The sequence below is a fragment of the Pseudophryne corroboree genome, chromosome 7, assembly GCF_028390025.1.
Source record: "Pseudophryne corroboree isolate aPseCor3 chromosome 7, aPseCor3.hap2, whole genome shotgun sequence".
NCBI lineage: Eukaryota > Metazoa > Chordata > Amphibia > Anura > Myobatrachidae > Pseudophryne > Pseudophryne corroboree.
In genome coordinates this window covers 505,942,820-505,961,132 of record NC_086450.1, presented here as the reverse complement: position 1 = coordinate 505,961,132, position 18,313 = coordinate 505,942,820, and the positions used below count along the sequence as shown (strand labels likewise).

Here is an 18,313-nt window from a genome sequence, read left to right as displayed (position 1 = left end):
ACGTACGTACGTACGTACGTACGTACGTACGTACGTACGGAGGCAGTGTATGAATGTATATATGTAGGTATGTACGTATGGAGGCAGTGTACCGATGTATTGTATATATGTGTGTATGTATGTACGTACGTACGTACGTACGTACGTATGTACGGAGGCAGTGTATGGATGTACTGTATATATGTATGGAGGTAGTGTATAAGAGAAAAAAACTAAGCGCTTAGGTGAGAAGCACTGCACTATGATTGTCAGCAGCCTCCTGATAAAGGGAATTGCCAGTCCCTTGAAACAGAAACTAACCAACAGATAACAAGTGGCGCTTGACAATCAGATAAATTAAAAAAACATTTATTTGTATACAGTGTGTTAAAGTTACAACAAACTCCCGGGAGAATAGAAGTAATGTAACAAATTTCACAGCAATAAAATTGTGCACTATTTTAAAAATACATGATCAATTCCTCAGAAAACCGTTTGTAATAGATGAACTAATATGCACATGCTTACTAAATAACTACGACTGGGAGATTTTCAACCGTATTAGATTCACTTAGTACACACACAATTATGGTGAAAAAATGTATGTGACCAATAAAGATGATATCTAAACATAAGTCACTCACGGCTTAGTGTGCCAGAAGGTGCTGCATGCGTCACAAATCCATTAGAGTGGATAGCTGGTTTACAAGTGAATGGAAAAGTTACCTCCGCTGGGCAGGAGCCTGTGTTTTCCTTGCTCCCTGGTGTCGTCTCACTGTCCGTCAGAGACACACACCAGAGCCTCAGCGGGTACGGTTGATGCTGCGCCGTGCAGGGTGCCCCAACGAGCCGTTCCAGATGGTTCACACTCCTCCGGTACCTCCGCACTTGCAGACAGGAGGCTGTTTATCTGGTGTTCCGGAGTTTGCCGGTCTGCGCCGGGCTGAAAGGGAGCAGCACCCGCTGTTGTCGCTTCCCCAGATGTCGTTGTCGGCTATAGCCACGGGGACTGGAGCTGCAGTGCAAATGCTCCCAATAGCGATGCTGAATAAACGGGCTCCTTTGCACGGATTTAACGTTGGTGCAGCAGCTGATAACGGTGTAGATCCTTGCAGAGAAAAAAAGCCTGTGTCCTTAACGCGTTTCAACGCCAGCAGGGCGTCTTTTTCGAAAGCCCGTTTATTCAGCATCGCTATTGGGAGCATTTGCACTGCAGCTCCAGTCCCCGTGGCTATAGCCGACAACGACATCTGGGGAAGCGACAACAGCGGGTGCTGCTCCCTTTCAGCCCGGCGCAGACCGGCAAACTCCGGAACACCAGATAAACAGCCTCCTGTCTGCAAGTGCGGAGGTACCGGAGGAGTGTGAACCATCTGGAACGGCTCGTTGGGGCACCCTGCACGGCGCAGCATCAACCGTACCCGCTGAGGCTCTGGTGTGTGTCTCTGACGGACAGTGAGACGACACCAGGGAGCAAGGAAAACACAGGCTCCTGCCCAGCGGAGGTAACTTTTCCATTCACTTGTAAACCAGCTATCCACTCTAATGGATTTGTGACGCATGCAGCACCTTCTGGCACACTAAGCCGTGAGTGACTTATGTTTAGATATCATCTTTATTGGTCACATACATTTTTTCACCATAATTGTGTGTGTACTAAGTGAATCTAATACGGTTGAAAATCTCCCAGGCGTAGTTATTTAGTAAGCATGTGCATATTAGTTCATCTATTACAAACGGTTTTCTGAGGAATTGATCATGTATTTTTAAAATAGTGCACAATTTTATTGCTGTGAAATTTGTTACATTACTTCTATTCTCCCGGGAGTTTGTTGTAACTTTAACACACTGTATACAAATAAATGTTTTTTTAATTTATCTGATTGTCAAGCGCCACTTGTTATCTGATGGAGGTAGTGTATGGCTGTATATATGTGTGTATGTATGGAGGCAGTGTATGGATGTATATACGTACGTACGGTGCAGTGTGTGTATGAATGTATATATGTATGTACATATGGAGGCAGTGTATCGCTGTATTGTATATATGTGTTTATGTACGGAGGTAGTGTATGGATGTATGTATGTATGTATGAATGAAGGTAGTGTATGGCTGTATATATGTGTGTATGTATGAATGTATATGTGTATGGAGGCAGTGTATGGATGTATAAACAGTACGTACGTACGTACGGTGCAGTGTGTGTATGAATGTATATATGTATGTATGTACGTATGGAGGCTGTGTATCGCTGTATTGTATATATGTGTGTATGTATGGAGGTAGTGTATGGATGTATGTATGTAGGTAGTGTATGGCTGTATATATGTGTGTATGTATGAATGTATATGTGTATGGAGGCAGTGTATGGATGTATTGTATATATGTAAGGAGGCAGTGTGTGTATGTATGGAGGCAGTGTATGGATGTATATATGTGTGTGTATGTATGGAGGCAGTGTATGGATGTATGTGTGGATGCAGTGTATGGATGTACTGTATATATGTAAGGAGGCAGTGTATGGATGTAGTGTATATATGTATGGAGGCAGTGTATGGACGTATTGTATATATGTAAGGAGGCAGTGTATGGATGTACTGTATATGTGTATGGAGGCAGTGTATGGATGTATATATGTGTGTGTATGTATGGAGGCAGTGTTTGGATGTATATATGTATGTATGGAGGCTGTGTATGGATGTATAGAGACAGTATGTTTATATATGTATGGAGGCAGTGTATGGATGTCCTCTCCCCCCGGCGGCCATCTGACAGACGGGATCCCTGCTTCAGTATGGTGGCCGGTGGTCTCCCAACCGCCGATCACCCGATATCAACCCTGTGTGTATGTATGGAGGCAGTGTATATATGTATGTATGTATGTATGTATGAGAGGAAGTGTATGTATTAGAGAGGCAGTGCATGTATGTATGTATGTATGTATGTATGTATGTATGAGAGAGGCAGTGTATGTATATATGTATGAGGGAGGCAGTGTATGTATGAGAGAGGCAGTGTATGTATGAGAGGCAGTGTATGTATTAGAGAGGCAGTGTATGTATGTATGTATGTATGTATGTATGAGAGAGGCAGTGTATGTATGAGAGGCAGTGTATGTATGTATGAATGTATATATGAGAGAGGCAGTGTATGTATGTATGTATGTATGTATGTATGTATGAGAGAGGCAGTGTGTGTATGTATGTATGTATGTATGTATGTATGAGGGAGGCAGTGTATGTATGAGAGAGGCAGTGTATGTATGTATGAATGTATATATGAGAGAGGCAGTGTATGTATGTATGAGAGGCAGTGTATGTATGTATGTATGTATGTATGAGAGGCAGTGTATGTATTAGAGAGGCAGTGTATGTATGAGAGAGGCAGTGCATGTATATATGTATGTATGTATGTATGTATGTATGTATGTATGTATGAGGGAGGCAGTGTATGTATGAGAGAGGCAGTGTGTGTGTGTATGTATGTATGAATGTATATATGAGAGAGGCAGTGTATGTATGTATGTATGTATGTATGTATGTATGAGGCAGTGTATGTATGTATGTATGATGGAGGCAGTGTGTGTATGTATGTATGAGAGAGGCAGTGTATGTATGAGAGGCAGTGTATGTATGTATGTATGAATGAGAGAGGCAGTGTATGTATGTATGTATGTATGTATGTATGAGAGAGGCAGTGTATGTATGAGAGAGTCAGTGAATATGTATGTATGTATGTATGTATGTATGAGAGAGGCAGTGTATGTATGAGAGAGGCAGTGTATGTATGAGAGAGTCAGTGAATATGTATGTATGTATGTATGTATGAGAGAGGCAGTGTATGTATGAGAGAGTCAGTGAATATGTATGTATGTATGTATGTATGTATGTATGAGAGGCAGTGTATGTATGAGAGAGGCAGTGTATGTATGTATGTATGTATGTATGTATGTATGTATGAGAGAGGCAGTGTATGTATGAGAGAGGCAGTGAGTATGTATGTATGTATGTATGTATGTATGAGAGAGGCAGTGTATGTATGAGAGAGTCAGTGAATATGTATGTATGTATGTATGTATGAGAGAGGCAGTGTATGTATGAGAGAGTCAGTGAATATGTATGTATGTATGTATGCATGTATGAGAGAGGCAGTGTATGTATGAGAGAGGCAGTGAATATTTATGTATGTATGAGAGAGGTAGTGTATGTATGAGAGAAGCAGTGAATATTTATGTATGTATGAGAGAGGTAGTGTATGTATGAGAGAAGCAGTGAATATTTATGTATGTATGAGAGAGGTAGTGTATGTATGAGAGAAGCAGTGAATATTTATGTATGTATGAGAGAGGCAGTGTATGTATGAGAGAGGCAGTGAATATTTATGTATGTATGAGAGAGGCAGTGTATGTATGAGAGAGGCAGTGTATGTATGTATGTATGTATGTATGTATGTATGTATGAGAGAGGCAGTGTATGTATGAGAGAGGCAGTGAATATGTATGTATGTATGAGAGAGGTAGTGTATGTATGAGAGAAGCAGTGAATATTTATGTATGTATGAGAGAGGTAGTGTATGTATGAGAGAAGCAGTGAATATTTATGTATGTATGAGAGAGGCAGTGTATGTATGAGAGAGGCAGTGTATGTATGAGAGAGTCAGTGAATATGTATGTATGTATGTATGTATGTATGAGAGAGGCAGTGTATGTATGAGAGAGTCAGTGAATATGTATGTATGTATGTATGTATGTATGAGAGGCAGTGTATGTATGAGAGAGGCAGTGTATGTATGTATGTATGTATGTATGAGAGAGGCAGTGTATGTATGAGAGAGGCAGTGAGTATGTATGTATGTATGTATGTATGAGAGAGGCAGTGTATGTATGAGAGAGTCAGTGAATATGTATGTATGTATGTATGTATGTATGAGAGAGGCAGTGTATGTATGAGAGAGTCAGTGAATATGTATGTATGTATGTATGTATGTATGAGAGAGGCAGTGTATGTATGAGAGAGGCAGTGAATATTTATGTATGTATGAGAGAGGTAGTGTATGTATGAGAGAAGCAGTGAATATTTATGTATGTATGAGAGAGGTAGTGTATGTATGAGAGAAGCAGTGAATATTTATGTATGTATGAGAGAGGTAGTGTATGTATGAGAGAAGCAGTGAATATTTATGTATGTATGAGAGAGGCAGTGTATGTATGAGAGAGGCAGTGTATGTATGTATGTATGTATGTATGTATGAGAGAGGCAGTGTATGTATGAGAGAGGCAGTGAATATGTATGTATATATGTACAAGAGACAGAATAAAATAGAAAGAGAGATGTGTGTGTGGCAGAAATAAAGGGAGATACTGTAATATATATGTAAAAGAGAGCGAGAATGAGAAAGACAGAGAAAAAGAGAGTTGTGAAGGAATGAGAGAGTATAAATGTATATATGAGAGAGGCAGTGTATGGAAATGTATGTATGTATGTATGTATGTATGTATGAGAGAGGCAGTGTATGTATGTATGTATGTATGTATGTATGTATGTATGAGAGAGGCAGTGTATGTATGTATGTATGTATGTATGTATGTATGTATGTATGTGGGAGGCAGTGTATGTATGTATGTATGTATGTATGTATGTATGTATGTATGTGGGAGGCAGTGTATGTATGTATGTATGTATGTATGTATGTATGTGAGATGAATGAAATAGAAAGAGATAGGCAGCTGGGTAGGGAGCCAGGATCAGGGAAGGTGGTGCCACTGAGTGTAGCTATGAAATAATTAATGATATCTTTGAGAGATAATGCAGTCAGACGGCTGGGAAATGTATAAGATGCCACCTATGAACTTTCACCTTAGTGACTGGGAAAGTGAGTAACTGATGACGTTGGGGGCAGTAGGCAGACAATTTGCCTAGGGTGCCAAGACACCTTGCACCGGCCCTGCCTGGTACCATGCACAAATAAGTGCGAAATACAGCTGACTAGAATCATTTATTGGATTACTGCCGTGTGTTCTCCCAAGAACTGCTCAAGTGTAAATGTACAGGAGCTCCGCCTCCCATCACTATATTAGGGGAGCTCCGCCTCCCATCACTATATTAGGGGAGGAGAGATTATTTGTAATTTTATTAAGAGAGCAATATTGTTTATCGGTTATATTAAAGAGGCAATATTAATTACCTGTTAATTGTTGTTACAAAGGGGCAACAGTTATTATTTCATGGCTGTATAAATGGTTCCCACAGCATAAATAATATATGTTACACACACCATAAAGACATTTTTAACACCAATTAACAATTAATGAATATTGTTCATTTAATATAAATAATGATAAACATTAGAGCGCTTTAATTGTAAAGGGGATATAGCACTTTGTAAATGTAAATGATTATATAGCAATTTATGTGAATGAAATAAATAACTGACAGCAGACTTAAGCTAGCCATACACCAGGACGATATATTTCCAACCAGCCAACTAGTTGGCTGGTTGGAAAGATAATCTGGCAGTGTGTGGGAGCAAACGATTATCAGCCGTTTGCTCCCACACGCTAAAAAACGGTCAGAAACGGTCTGACCAACTAGTTGGGAAAATCAAACCTGTTTGATTTTCCCAACCAATCGTTCAGGTGTAGGGGAAAACTTCCCCCCAACTGAACGATAAGTAGGCGGACACTGGCTGCTAGTGTCCGCCTACTTTTGTCTCGTGCTGCAGGTGACCCTCTGTGCTCCATACCCCTCCGGCCACCTCACCGCCCCAGCCGCGGTGACCCGCCACTGCCCAGCCGCCAGTCCCACCGCAAATTAACCCCCCTCCGCCCGCCAGTCCCTTTCCTCCGCCGGCCGCCCCATCCATCCCGCCAGCCTCCCTCAGCCCTGCTCAGCCCGCCCAGCAGTAATTCTCCCCCCCCCGGCCGCCAGCCTCCCTTCGCACCGGCTCCCGCACCGCAAATTTACACCCCGCCCGCCAGCCTCCCTCCGCCTGCACCGGCTGCCACACCGGTAATTCACCGGCCGCCAGCCAGCCTCCCTCCCCCGCAACGGTAATTCACCGCCAGCCAGCCACCCTCCCACCCCCGCACCGCTAATCAGCCGCACCCCCCCCCCCGCACCCGCACCGCTAATTCGCCGCACCCCCCCCACCGCTAATTCGCCGCACCCCCCCCCGCACCCGCACCGCTAATTCGCCGCACCCCCCCCCCGCACCTGCACCGCTAATTCGCCGCCCCCCCCCGCACCGCTAATCAGCCGCACCCCCCCCCCCGAACCCGCACCGCTAATTCGCCGCACCCCCCCTTCCCCCGCACCGCTAATTCGCCGCACCCCCCCCGCACCGCTAATTCGCCGCACCGCTAATCAGCCCCCCCCGCACCCGCACCGCTAATCAGCCGCACCCCCCCCGCACCCGCACCGCTAACTCGCCGCACCCCCCCCGCTAATTCGCCGCACCGCTAATCAGCCCCCCCCGCACCCGCACCGCTAATTCGCCGCACCCCCCCCCCGCACCTGCACCGCTAATTCGCCGCCCCCCCCGCACCGCTAATCAGCCGCACCCCCCCCCCCGAACCCGCACCGCCAGCCAGCCTCCCTCCCCCGCAACGGTAATTCACCGCCAGCCAGCCACCCTCCCACCCCCGCACCGCTAATCAGCCGCACCCCCCCCCCCCGCACCCGCACCGCTAATTCGCCGCACCCCCCCACCGCTAATTCGCCGCACCGCTAATTCGCCGCACCCCCCCCCCCCCCGCACCTGCACCGCTAATTCGCCGCCCCCCCGCACCACTAATCAGCCGCACCCCCCCCCCCCCGAACCCGCACCGCTAATTCGCCGCACCCCCCCCCCGCACCCGCACCGCTAATCAGCCGCACACGCACCGCTAATTCGCCGCACCCCCCCCGCACCCGCACCGCTAATTCGCCGCACCGCTAATCAGCCCCCCCCGCACCCGCACCGCTAATCAGCCGCACCCCCCCGCACCGCTAATCAGCCACACCCGCACCGCTAATTCGCCGCACCCCCCCCGCACCGCTAACTCGCCGCACCCCCCCCGCACCCGCACCGCTACTACGCCGCACCCCCCCCCCCCCCGCACCCGCACCGCTAATACGCCGCACCCCCCCCCCCCCCCCCCCGCACCCGCACCGCTACGGTAGCACATCACTGCTGCCGGGCTGCCGCTGTCACAGGACACCCAGCAGTGGCACCCCTCCCGCGATACCCCACGATCGCGGCACCCCCCGCACCCCACCCATGATTGCTGCACCCACGCACGCCACCCCCGATCACTGGCACCCCACCTGCGGTTGCGGCACCCCCGCACCCCACCCGCGATCGCGGCACCCCCCGCAGCTTACCACTGGCACCCCACCTGCGGTTGCGGCACCCCCGCACCCCACCCGCGATCGCGGCACCCCCCGCAGCTTACCCGCAATCGCGGCACCCCCCGCAACTTACCTGCAATCATGGCACCCCCTGCAGTTTACCCACAATCGCGGCACCCCCCGCAACTTACCCGCAATCGCGGCACCCCCCCCCGCGATCGCGGCACCCCCCGCATATCACCCACGATCCCGGCACCCCCGCATATCACCCGCGATCTCGGCACCCCCCGCATATCATCCACGATCGCGGCACCCCTAGCATATCACCAGCGATCGCGGGACCTCTGCTCCCCTCCTGCAGTCACTGCCCCCCAAGATCGCGGCACCCCTTCCCCCTCACCACCACCAGGGCCAGCACCGGCTCCCGCACCGCTAATTCACCCCCCCCCCCACGCGGCCCCCCTCCGCCAGCCTTCTGTCACTTCAGACGCGCACGGAGACAATCAGGTGAGTGCCACGGAGTGGCGCTTCCTGATTGGCTGAAGAGACACTTCTGTGACAGCTGTGACCGGGGTGTCTCTGCATTCGTGGAAAGGGTTCCCATGTGTAAACATGGGACCCCTTTCAGTCCGTTTGGTCCGGGTGTTCGGTTTGTTGTTTTGCCAAGTACGTGGATTATAATCTGGACCCTGGATCAGGTGAGTATAATTATCTTTTATTTTCAGGTACCCGTGGATTCTACTTGGAGAAGAGGACCAACTGCTTCGTGTCAACATAGGTAAGTATGTGTGTGTCGACATGTGTGAAATAAAGTTTTACTCTCACGGTGTGTGTCTCCTGTTTTTATTTGGGTATTTTTCCCCCATTAGAACTACAGGTACCAGCGGGCCCGTTTTTCTCCCGCATGCTGGTACTTGTGGTTCTCCAAGTACCAGCTTGCGGGGGAGGCTTGCTGGGACTTGTAGTACTACTGGAAAAAACAATATTCTTTTAATTTTCTCAAGGCTATAAGCCCCCCATCCGCAGCCTTTGGATGGGGGGGACAGCCTCGGGCTTCACCCCTGGCCCTTGGGTGGCTGAGGAGGGGGACCCCTTGATTGAAGGGGTCCCCACTCCCCCAGGGTACCCCGGCCAGGGGTGACTAGTTGGATATTTAATGCCACGGCCGCAGGGCACTGTATAAAAGTGACCCCCGGCTGTGGCATTATCTGTCCAGCTAGTGGAGCCCGATGCTGGTGTAAAAAATACGGGGGACCCCTACTCTTTTTGTCCCCCGTATTTTTTGCACCAGCACCAGGCGCAGAGCCCGGTGCTGGTTTTAAAAATACGGGGGATCCCCTGTCCGTTTTTCCCCCGCATTTTTAGAACCAGGACCGGCTCGAATAGCCCGAAGCTGGTTATGCTTTGGAGGGGGGACACCACGCAATTTTTTTTCAGGTTTTTTCCATTCCATTTAAAAAAAATAATAATAATAATAATAATCTTTTTAAAAATATATAAATAATACTTGTGCCTCCAAAAAAGACAAACCAAGTACCTAATCCCTTCTAATATAAATAGATATGCTATTACCCACCCAAAAAAACACCAAAAAAAACATGTTTTTAAATTTTTTTATTAGATTCCGCCAGCAAAGTGTGGCGGATTGAAAATGACCGAAACCGAAACGTTAAGCTGTCAGAACAGGGTCACGTATGTTCTTGATTTTTGAAAAGTCCTAGAGTGCCGCCTATCGTTTGTGATATGTTTGCTTTTTGAAGCTCAGGAGGGCACCAGGCAAGCTGTACATTTTACTACATTGGGAGTGCCGAATATCTACATCTGGTATATATATATATATATATATATATATATATATATATAATTTGCCTTGGCAGCCCAACCATGCTGGTATCCATAGTTCAGTATAAAAACAAGTAAATCTAATAAATGTATGGCGGTGAAAGAAAAGCCCAGTTTCACTGAAAAAAAGACAATTCTGCATGTTTTGAAATGAAAAAAAACAAAACAAAACTGAAGAACTGTAGGAAGGCACTGTCCGCCTACTTCGGTGACATCACAAGTTGGACAGAAGTTGGTAGGTTGGTTGGTCTGATGAAAAGTTGGTTAGATGTGTGGAGCACTGGTAAAAAGTTGGTTAGATGTGTGGGGCACTGTTTTAGTTGAACAGACAAGTTAGATGGTTGGAAGTTTGGAGTGTTGGAGAAAAGTTGGTCTGAAGTTGGTCTGATGTATGGCTAGCATTAGGGGGGAATTCTATTAGCCGCGGTAATTTACCATGGACTAATTGATCCCCCGGGGCTATTCAATTAGCCCCAAAGTCAGCCTGATGCACTACACCTATCGGGAATTTTTTGTATGGCAGGCATTAACAAGAGGCTCGGGTGAGAAAGGATCAGAAATTGAATAGCCTCAGGTGATAAGTAGAGATGAGCGGGTTCGGTTTCTCTGAATCCGAACCCGCCAGAACTTCATGTTTTTTTTCACGGGTCCGAGCGACTCGGATCTTCCCGCCTTGCTCGGTTAACCCGAGCGCGCCCGAACGTCATCATGACGCTGTCGGATTCTCGCGAGGCTCGGATTCTATCGCGAGACTCGGATTCTATATAAGGAGCCGCGCGTCGCCGCCATTTTCACACGTGCATTGAGATTGATAGGGAGAGGACGTGGCTGGCGTCCTCTCCGTTTAGAATAGATTAGAGAGACACTTGATTTACTAATTTTGGGGAGCATTAGGAGTACTCAGTACAGTGCAGAGTTTTGCTGATAGTGACCACCAGTTTTATTTATAATCCGTTCTCTGCCTGAAAAAAGCGATACACAGCACACAGTGACTCAGTCACATACCATATCTGTGTGCACTGCTCAGGCTCAGGCCAGTGTGCTGCATCATCTATTATCTATATATAATATTATATATATCTGTCTGACTGCTCAGCTCACACAGCTTATAATTGTGGGGGAGACTGGGGAGCACTACTGCAGTGCCAGTTATAGGTTATAGCAGGAGCCAGGAGTACATCATATATTATATAGTGAGTGACCACCAGACACACAGTGCAGTTTATTTAATATATCCGTTCTCTGCCTGAAAAAAGCGATACACACAGTGACTCAGTCAGTCACATACCATATCTGTGTGCACTGCTCAGGCTCAGGCCAGTGTGCTGCATCATCTATATATATTATATATCTGTCTGACTGCTCAGCTCACACAGCTTATAATTGTGGGGGAGACTGGGGAGCACTACTGCAGTGCCAGTTATAGGTTATAGCAGGAGCCAGGAGTACATAATATTATATTAAAATTAAACAGTGCACACTTTTGCTGCAGGAGTGCCACTGCCAGTGTGACTAGTGACCAGTGACCTGACCACCAGTATATATAATATTAGTAGTATACTATCTCTTTATCAACCAGTCTATATTAGCAGCAGACACAGTACAGTGCGGTAGTTCACGGCTGTGGCTACCTCTGTGTCGGCACTCGGCAGCCCGTCCATAATTGTATATACCACCTAACCGTGTTTTTTTTTTCTTTCTTTATACATACATACTAGTTACGAGTATACTATCTCTTTATCAACCAGTCTATATATTAGCAGCAGACACAGTACAGTGCGGTAGTTCACGGCTGTGGCTACCTCTGTGTCGGCACTCGGCAGCCCGTCCATAATTGTATATACCACCTAACCGTGGTTTTTTTTTCTTTCTTTATACATACATACTAGTTACGAGTATACTATCTCTTTATCAACCAGTCTATATTAGCAGCAGACACAGTACAGTGCGGTAGTTCACGGCTGTGGCTACCTCTGTGTCGGCACTCGGCAGCCCGTCCATAATTGTATACTAGTATCCAATCCATCCATCTCCATTGTTTACCTGAGGTGCCTTTTAGTTGTGCCTATTAAAATATGGAGAACAAAAATGTTGAGGTTCCAAAATTAGGGAAAGATCAAGATCCACTTCCACCTCGTGCTGAAGCTGCTGCCACTAGTCATGGCCGAGACGATGAAATGCCAGCAACGTCGTCTGCCAAGGCCGATGCCCAATGTCATAGTACAGAGCATGTCAAATCCAAAACACCAAATATCAGTAAAAAAAGGACTCCAAAACCTAAAATAAAATTGTCGGAGGAGAAGCGTAAACTTGCCAATATGCCATTTACCACACGGAGTGGCAAGGAACGGCTGAGGCCCTGGCCTATGTTCATGGCTAGTGGTTCAGCTTCACATGAGGATGGAAGCACTCAGCCTCTCGCTAGAAAAATGAAAAGACTCAAGCTGGCAAAAGCAGCACAGCAAAGAACTGTGCATTCTTCGAAATCCCAAATCCACAAGGAGAGTCCAATTGTGTCGGTTGCGATGCCTGACCTTCCCAACACTGGACGTGAAGAGCATGCGCCTTCCACCATTTGCACGCCCCCTGCAAGTGCTGGAAGGAGCACCCGCAGTCCAGTTCCTGATAGTCAGATTGAAGATGTCAGTGTTGAAGTACACCAGGATGAGGAGGATATGGGTGTTGCTGGCGCTGGGGAGGAAATTGACCAGGAGGATTCTGATGGTGAGGTGGTTTGTTTAAGTCAGGCACCCGGGGAGACACCTGTTGTCCGTGGGAGGAATATGGCCGTTGACATGCCAGGTGAAAATACCAAAAAAATCAGCTCTTCGGTGTGGAGGTATTTCACCAGAAATGCGGACAACAGGTGTCAAGCCGTGTGTTCCCTTTGTCAAGCTGTAATAAGTAGGGGTAAGGACGTTAACCACCTCGGAACATCCTCCCTTATACGTCACCTGCAGCGCATTCATAATAAGTCAGTGACAAGTTCAAAAACTTTGGGTGACAGCGGAAGCAGTCCACTGACCAGTAAATCCCTTCCTCTTGTAACCAAGCTCACGCAAACCACCCCACCAACTCCCTCAGTGTCAATTTCCTCCTTCCCCAGGAATGCCAATAGTCCTGCAGGCCATGTCACTGGCAATTCTGACGAGTCCTCTCCTGCCTGGGATTCCTCCGATGCATCCTTGCGTGTAACGCCTACTGCTGCTGGCGCTGCTGTTGTTGCCGCTGGGAGTCGATGGTCATCCCAGAGGGGAAGTCGTAAGCCCACTTGTACTACTTCCAGTAAGCAATTGACTGTTCAACAGTCCTTTGCGAGGAAGATGAAATATCACAGCAGTCATCCTACTGCAAAGCGGATAACTGAGGCCTTGGCATCCTGGGTGGTGAGAAACGTGGTTCCGGTATCCATCATTACTGCAGAGCCAACTAGAGACTTGTTGGAGGTACTGTGTCCCCGGTACCAAATACCATCTAGGTTCCATTTCTCTAGGCAGGCGATACCGAAAATGTACACAGACCTCAGAAAAAGAGTCACCAGTGTCCTAAAAAATGCAGCTGTACCCAATGTCCACTTAACCACGGACATGTGGACAAGTGGAGCAGGGCAGGGTCAGGACTATATGACTGTGACAGCCCACTGGGTAGATGTATGGACTCCCGCCGCAAGAACAGCAGCGGCGGCACCAGTAGCAGCATCTCGCAAACGCCAACTCTTTCCTAGGCAGGCTACGCTTTGTATCACCGCTTTCCAGAATACGCACACAGCTGAAAACCTCTTACGGCAACTGAGGAAGATCATCGCGGAATGGCTTACCCCAATTGGACTCTCCTGTGGATTTGTGGCATCGGACAACGCCAGCAATATTGTGTGTGCATTAAATCTGGGCCAATTCCAGCACGTCCCATGTTTTGCACATACCTTGAATTTGGTGGTGCAGAATTTTTTAAAAAACGACAGGGGCGTGCAAGAGATGCTGTCGGTGGCCAGAAGAATTGCGGGACACTTTCGGCGTACAGGCACCACGTACAGAAAACTGGAGCACCACCAAAAACTACTGAACCTGCCCTGCCATCATCTGAAGCAAGAAGTGGTAACGAGGTGGAATTCAACCCTCTATATGCTTCAGAGGTTGGAGGAGCAGCAAAAGGCCATTCAAGCCTATACAATTGAGCACGATATAGTAGGTGGAATGCACCTGTCTCAAGTGCAGTGGAGAATGATTTCAACGTTGTGCAAGGTTCTGATGCCCTTTGAACTTGCCACACGTGAAGTCAGTTCAGACACTGCCAGCCTGAGTCAGGTCATTCCCCTCATCAGGCTTTTGCAGAAGAAGCTGGAGGCATTGAAGAAGGAGCTAAAAGGGAGCGATTCCGCTAGGCATGTGGGACTTGTGGATGCAGCCCTTAATTCGCTTAACAAGGATTCACGGGTGGTCAATCTGTTGAAATCAGAGCACTACATTTTGGCCACCGTGCTCGATCCTAGATTTAAAGCCTACCTTGGATCTCTCTTTCCGGCAGACACAGGTCTGCTGGGGTTGAAAGACCTGCTGGTGACAAAATTGTCAAGTCAAGCGGAACGCGACCTGTCAACATCTCCTCCTTCACATTCTCCCGCAACTGGGGGTGCGAGGAAAAGGCTCAGAATTCCGAGCCCACCCGCTGGCGGTGATGCAGGGCAGTCTGGAGCGACTGCTGATGCTGACATCTGGTCCGGACTGAAGGACCTGACAACGATTACGGACATGTCGTCTACTGTCACTGCATATGATTCTCTCAACATTGATAGAATGGTGGAGGATTATATGAGTGACCGCATCCAAGTAGGCACGTCACACAGTCCGTACTTATACTGGCAGGAAAAAGAGGCAATTTGGAGGCCCTTGCACAAACTGGCTTTATTCTACCTAAGTTGCCCTCCCACAAGTGTGTACTCCGAAAGAGTGTTTAGTGCCGCCGCTCACCTTGTCAGCAATCGGCGTACGAGGTTACATCCAGAAAATGTGGAGAAGATGATGTTCATTAAAATGAATTATAATCCATTCCTCCGCGGAGACATTGACCAGCAGCAATTGCCTCCACAAAGTACACAGGGAGCTGAGATGGTGGATTCCAGTGGGGACGAATTGATAATCTGTGAGGAGGGGGATGTACACGGTGATATATCGGAGGGTGAAGATGAGGTGGACATCTTGCCTCTGTAGAGCCAGTTTGTGCAAGGAGAGATTAATTGCTTCTTTTTTGGGGGGGGTCCAAACCAACCCGTCATATCAGTCACAGTCGTGTGGCAGACCCTGTCACTGAAATGATGGGTTGGTTAAAGTGTGCATGTCCTGTTTTGTTTATACAACATAAGGGTGGGTGGGAGGGCCCAAGGACAATTCCATCTTGCACCTCTTTTTTCTTTTCTTTTTCTATGCATCATGTGCTGATTGGGGAGGGTTTTTTGGAAGGGACATCCTGCGTGACACTGCAGTGCCACTCCTAGATGGGCCCGGTGTTTGTGTCGGCCACTAGGGTCGCTAATCTTACTCACACAGTCAGCTACCTCATTGCGCCTCTTTTTTTCTTTGCGTCATGTGCTGTTTGGGGAGGGTTTTTTGGAAGGGACATCCTGCGTGACACTGCAGTGCCACTCCTAGATGGGCCCGGTGTTTGTGTCGGCCACTAGGGTCGCTAATCTTACTCACACAGCTACCTCATTGCGCCTCTTTTTTTCTTTGCGTCATGTGCTGTTTGGGGAGGGTTTTTTGGAAGGGCCATCCTGCGTGACACTGCAGTGCCACTCCTAGATGGGCCCGGTGTTTGTGTCGGCCACTAGGGTCGCTAATCTTACTCACACAGCTACCTCATTGCGCCTCTTTTTTTCTTTGCGTCATGTGCTGTTTGGGGAGGGTTTTTTGGAAGGGACATCCTGCGTGACACTGCAGTGCCACTCCTAGATGGGCCCGGTGTTTGTGTCGGCCACTAGGGTCGCTTATCTTACTCACACAGCGACCTCGGTGCAAATTTTAGGACTAAAAATAATATTGTGAGGTGTGAGGTATTCAGAATAGACTGAAAATGAGTGTAAATTATGGTTTTTGAGGTTAATAATACTTTGGGATCAAAATGACCCCCAAATTCTATGATTTAAGCTGTTTTTTAGTGTTTTTTGAAAAAAACACCCGAATCCAAAACACACCCGAATCCGACAAAAAAAATTCGGTGAGGTTTTGCCAAAACGCGTTCGAACCCAAAACACGGCCGCGGAACCGAACCCAAAACCAAAACACAAAACCCGAAAAATTTCAGGCGCTCATCTCTAGTGATAAGGCCTGAGGCTACCTCCTTTATTCACCTCCGTTAACTTGATGAGGCTAATTGAATTTGGCTCTTAGATAATCAGGCAGGCATGTAAGTCATTATGACTGGAAATTGGAGATTAGCGGAGCCGTTGTATAGAAAGAAACACTTGGAATAATCATTATTTGTAAGGACATCCTGCAGTATTGGAATGAATGGTATTAGCTGGTAATGACCAAAACAGCAGAGGAAATAATTGATTGAGATAAACTCCAATACTTTGCCCATAGATATATATTAAAGAGGTAAAGGCAACAAATTATTATAATAATATATTTATCTTATTTTTAACATCCCAGATCTTGCAGATATTAATGAATATTTTGTGCTTAATTTAATAATGTTTGACATTTTAAAAGTACTGTGCACAATTTAAAACTCCACAACAATCTAAAACTTTGGTCTTTATTTACACTACATTTGCTATGGGCTATCGTAGAGGTAGAACTTGTGTGTGGTGGGCCCAGGTGCAAAAATATAATTTGGGCCCCCCTCCTCCACCCCAACCCAAGTTTATAATATGCCACGCGGCAGTGGGAGACAGGGAGAGGCAGAGTGTGATAGCGTAAGGCAGGAGGGGGCAGAGGGTGACAACAGAAGGCAAAGGGAGGCAGAGGGTGACAGGAATAGAAAATGGGTGACAGGGAGAGACAGTGGGTGACAGGGATACAAGCACAATGTCCTGCGGGGTATGGAGAAATGGGGGCATGTACCCTGGTGAGGCAGGAAAACAGTGACCGCTGCTCTGTCTGTCACTAGGACCCCCACCCCTTATGCTTTCCTCAGTGTGGCACTCGGTCAGGCAGACTCTGACAGTGCCAGATACACCGGTTATGAACTGCCTTTAATTCACTGACAGCAGCTGTTAGGTAATTAGAGGCAGAATGTGTCTGTTATCATCCGCGCTGAGAGGTGGCAGGACTTCTCACTTAGTCCGGCACACACAAGGTCAGCCCCGCCTCCCTATGGTAAGGGGCAGGTCCCACAGGCAGTGGGGTCCACCCTGCTCTCTGCACTGGGCCATTCACCCGACAGTGCTCAAAATGGCCTGCAGGGGGGGGCAGGGGATAGGTTATTTTTGGTCTGGGCAGCAGTGGTTCGCTTAGTCCTCAGGGCCCAGGTGCAATACACCTGCTGCACCAAGGGTAGTTCCGCTCCTGGGCTATCGCATCCATTGCAATAACATCCCATAAAGGCTGAGATGTCTAAGAGAATATACCAAAGTAAGAAATTATAAAATTAGATTATCAGAAATAAATAACTGGTGTTGTTGGAATGTTTCAAATTAATTAAGAAGTATACTTTAGACCAGCGGTGGCCAACCCGCGGCTCTCGAGCCGTATGCGCCTCTTTCATCATCCGCATGCGGCTCGGCATACAGACTTCTTCTAAGGTCTCCGGCGGCGGTGACTACCTTCAAATCGGCGCCGGCCCGTGAGCCAATCAGAGCTCGCGGACCGGCAGCTAAGGCTCCTGATTGGCTGCTGGACCGCGAGCTCTGATTGACTCACGGGCCAACGCTGAATTGAAGATAGACACCGCCGCCGGAGACTGAGGGGCAGGAGAGGCGCACGCTGCACTCTCCTCCCCTCACAGACAGCAGAGCAGCAGCACGGCAGTGAGCAGCACTGGTGGGGGGGAGTGGGGGGGGGGGGGGGAGTGCACTGTGGGGACATGTCTAATCTGGCACTGGAGGCATATAAGTATCTGGCACTGGGGGCATATAAGTATCTGGCACTAGGGGCATGTATGTATCTGGCACTGTGGGGACATGTGTATCTGGCACTGGGGACAACTAGGCCATGTCCCCATTTTT

At 47.8% G+C, this 18,313-nt stretch overlaps 1 protein-coding gene across 7 annotated transcripts in view; it reads right to left on the bottom strand.

Moving 5' to 3' along the window:
- Positions 1-18,313, bottom strand: part of LOC134945845 (uncharacterized) — a 183,795-nt gene that overhangs the window by 32,902 nt on the left and 132,580 nt on the right. The window lies entirely within an intron of this gene.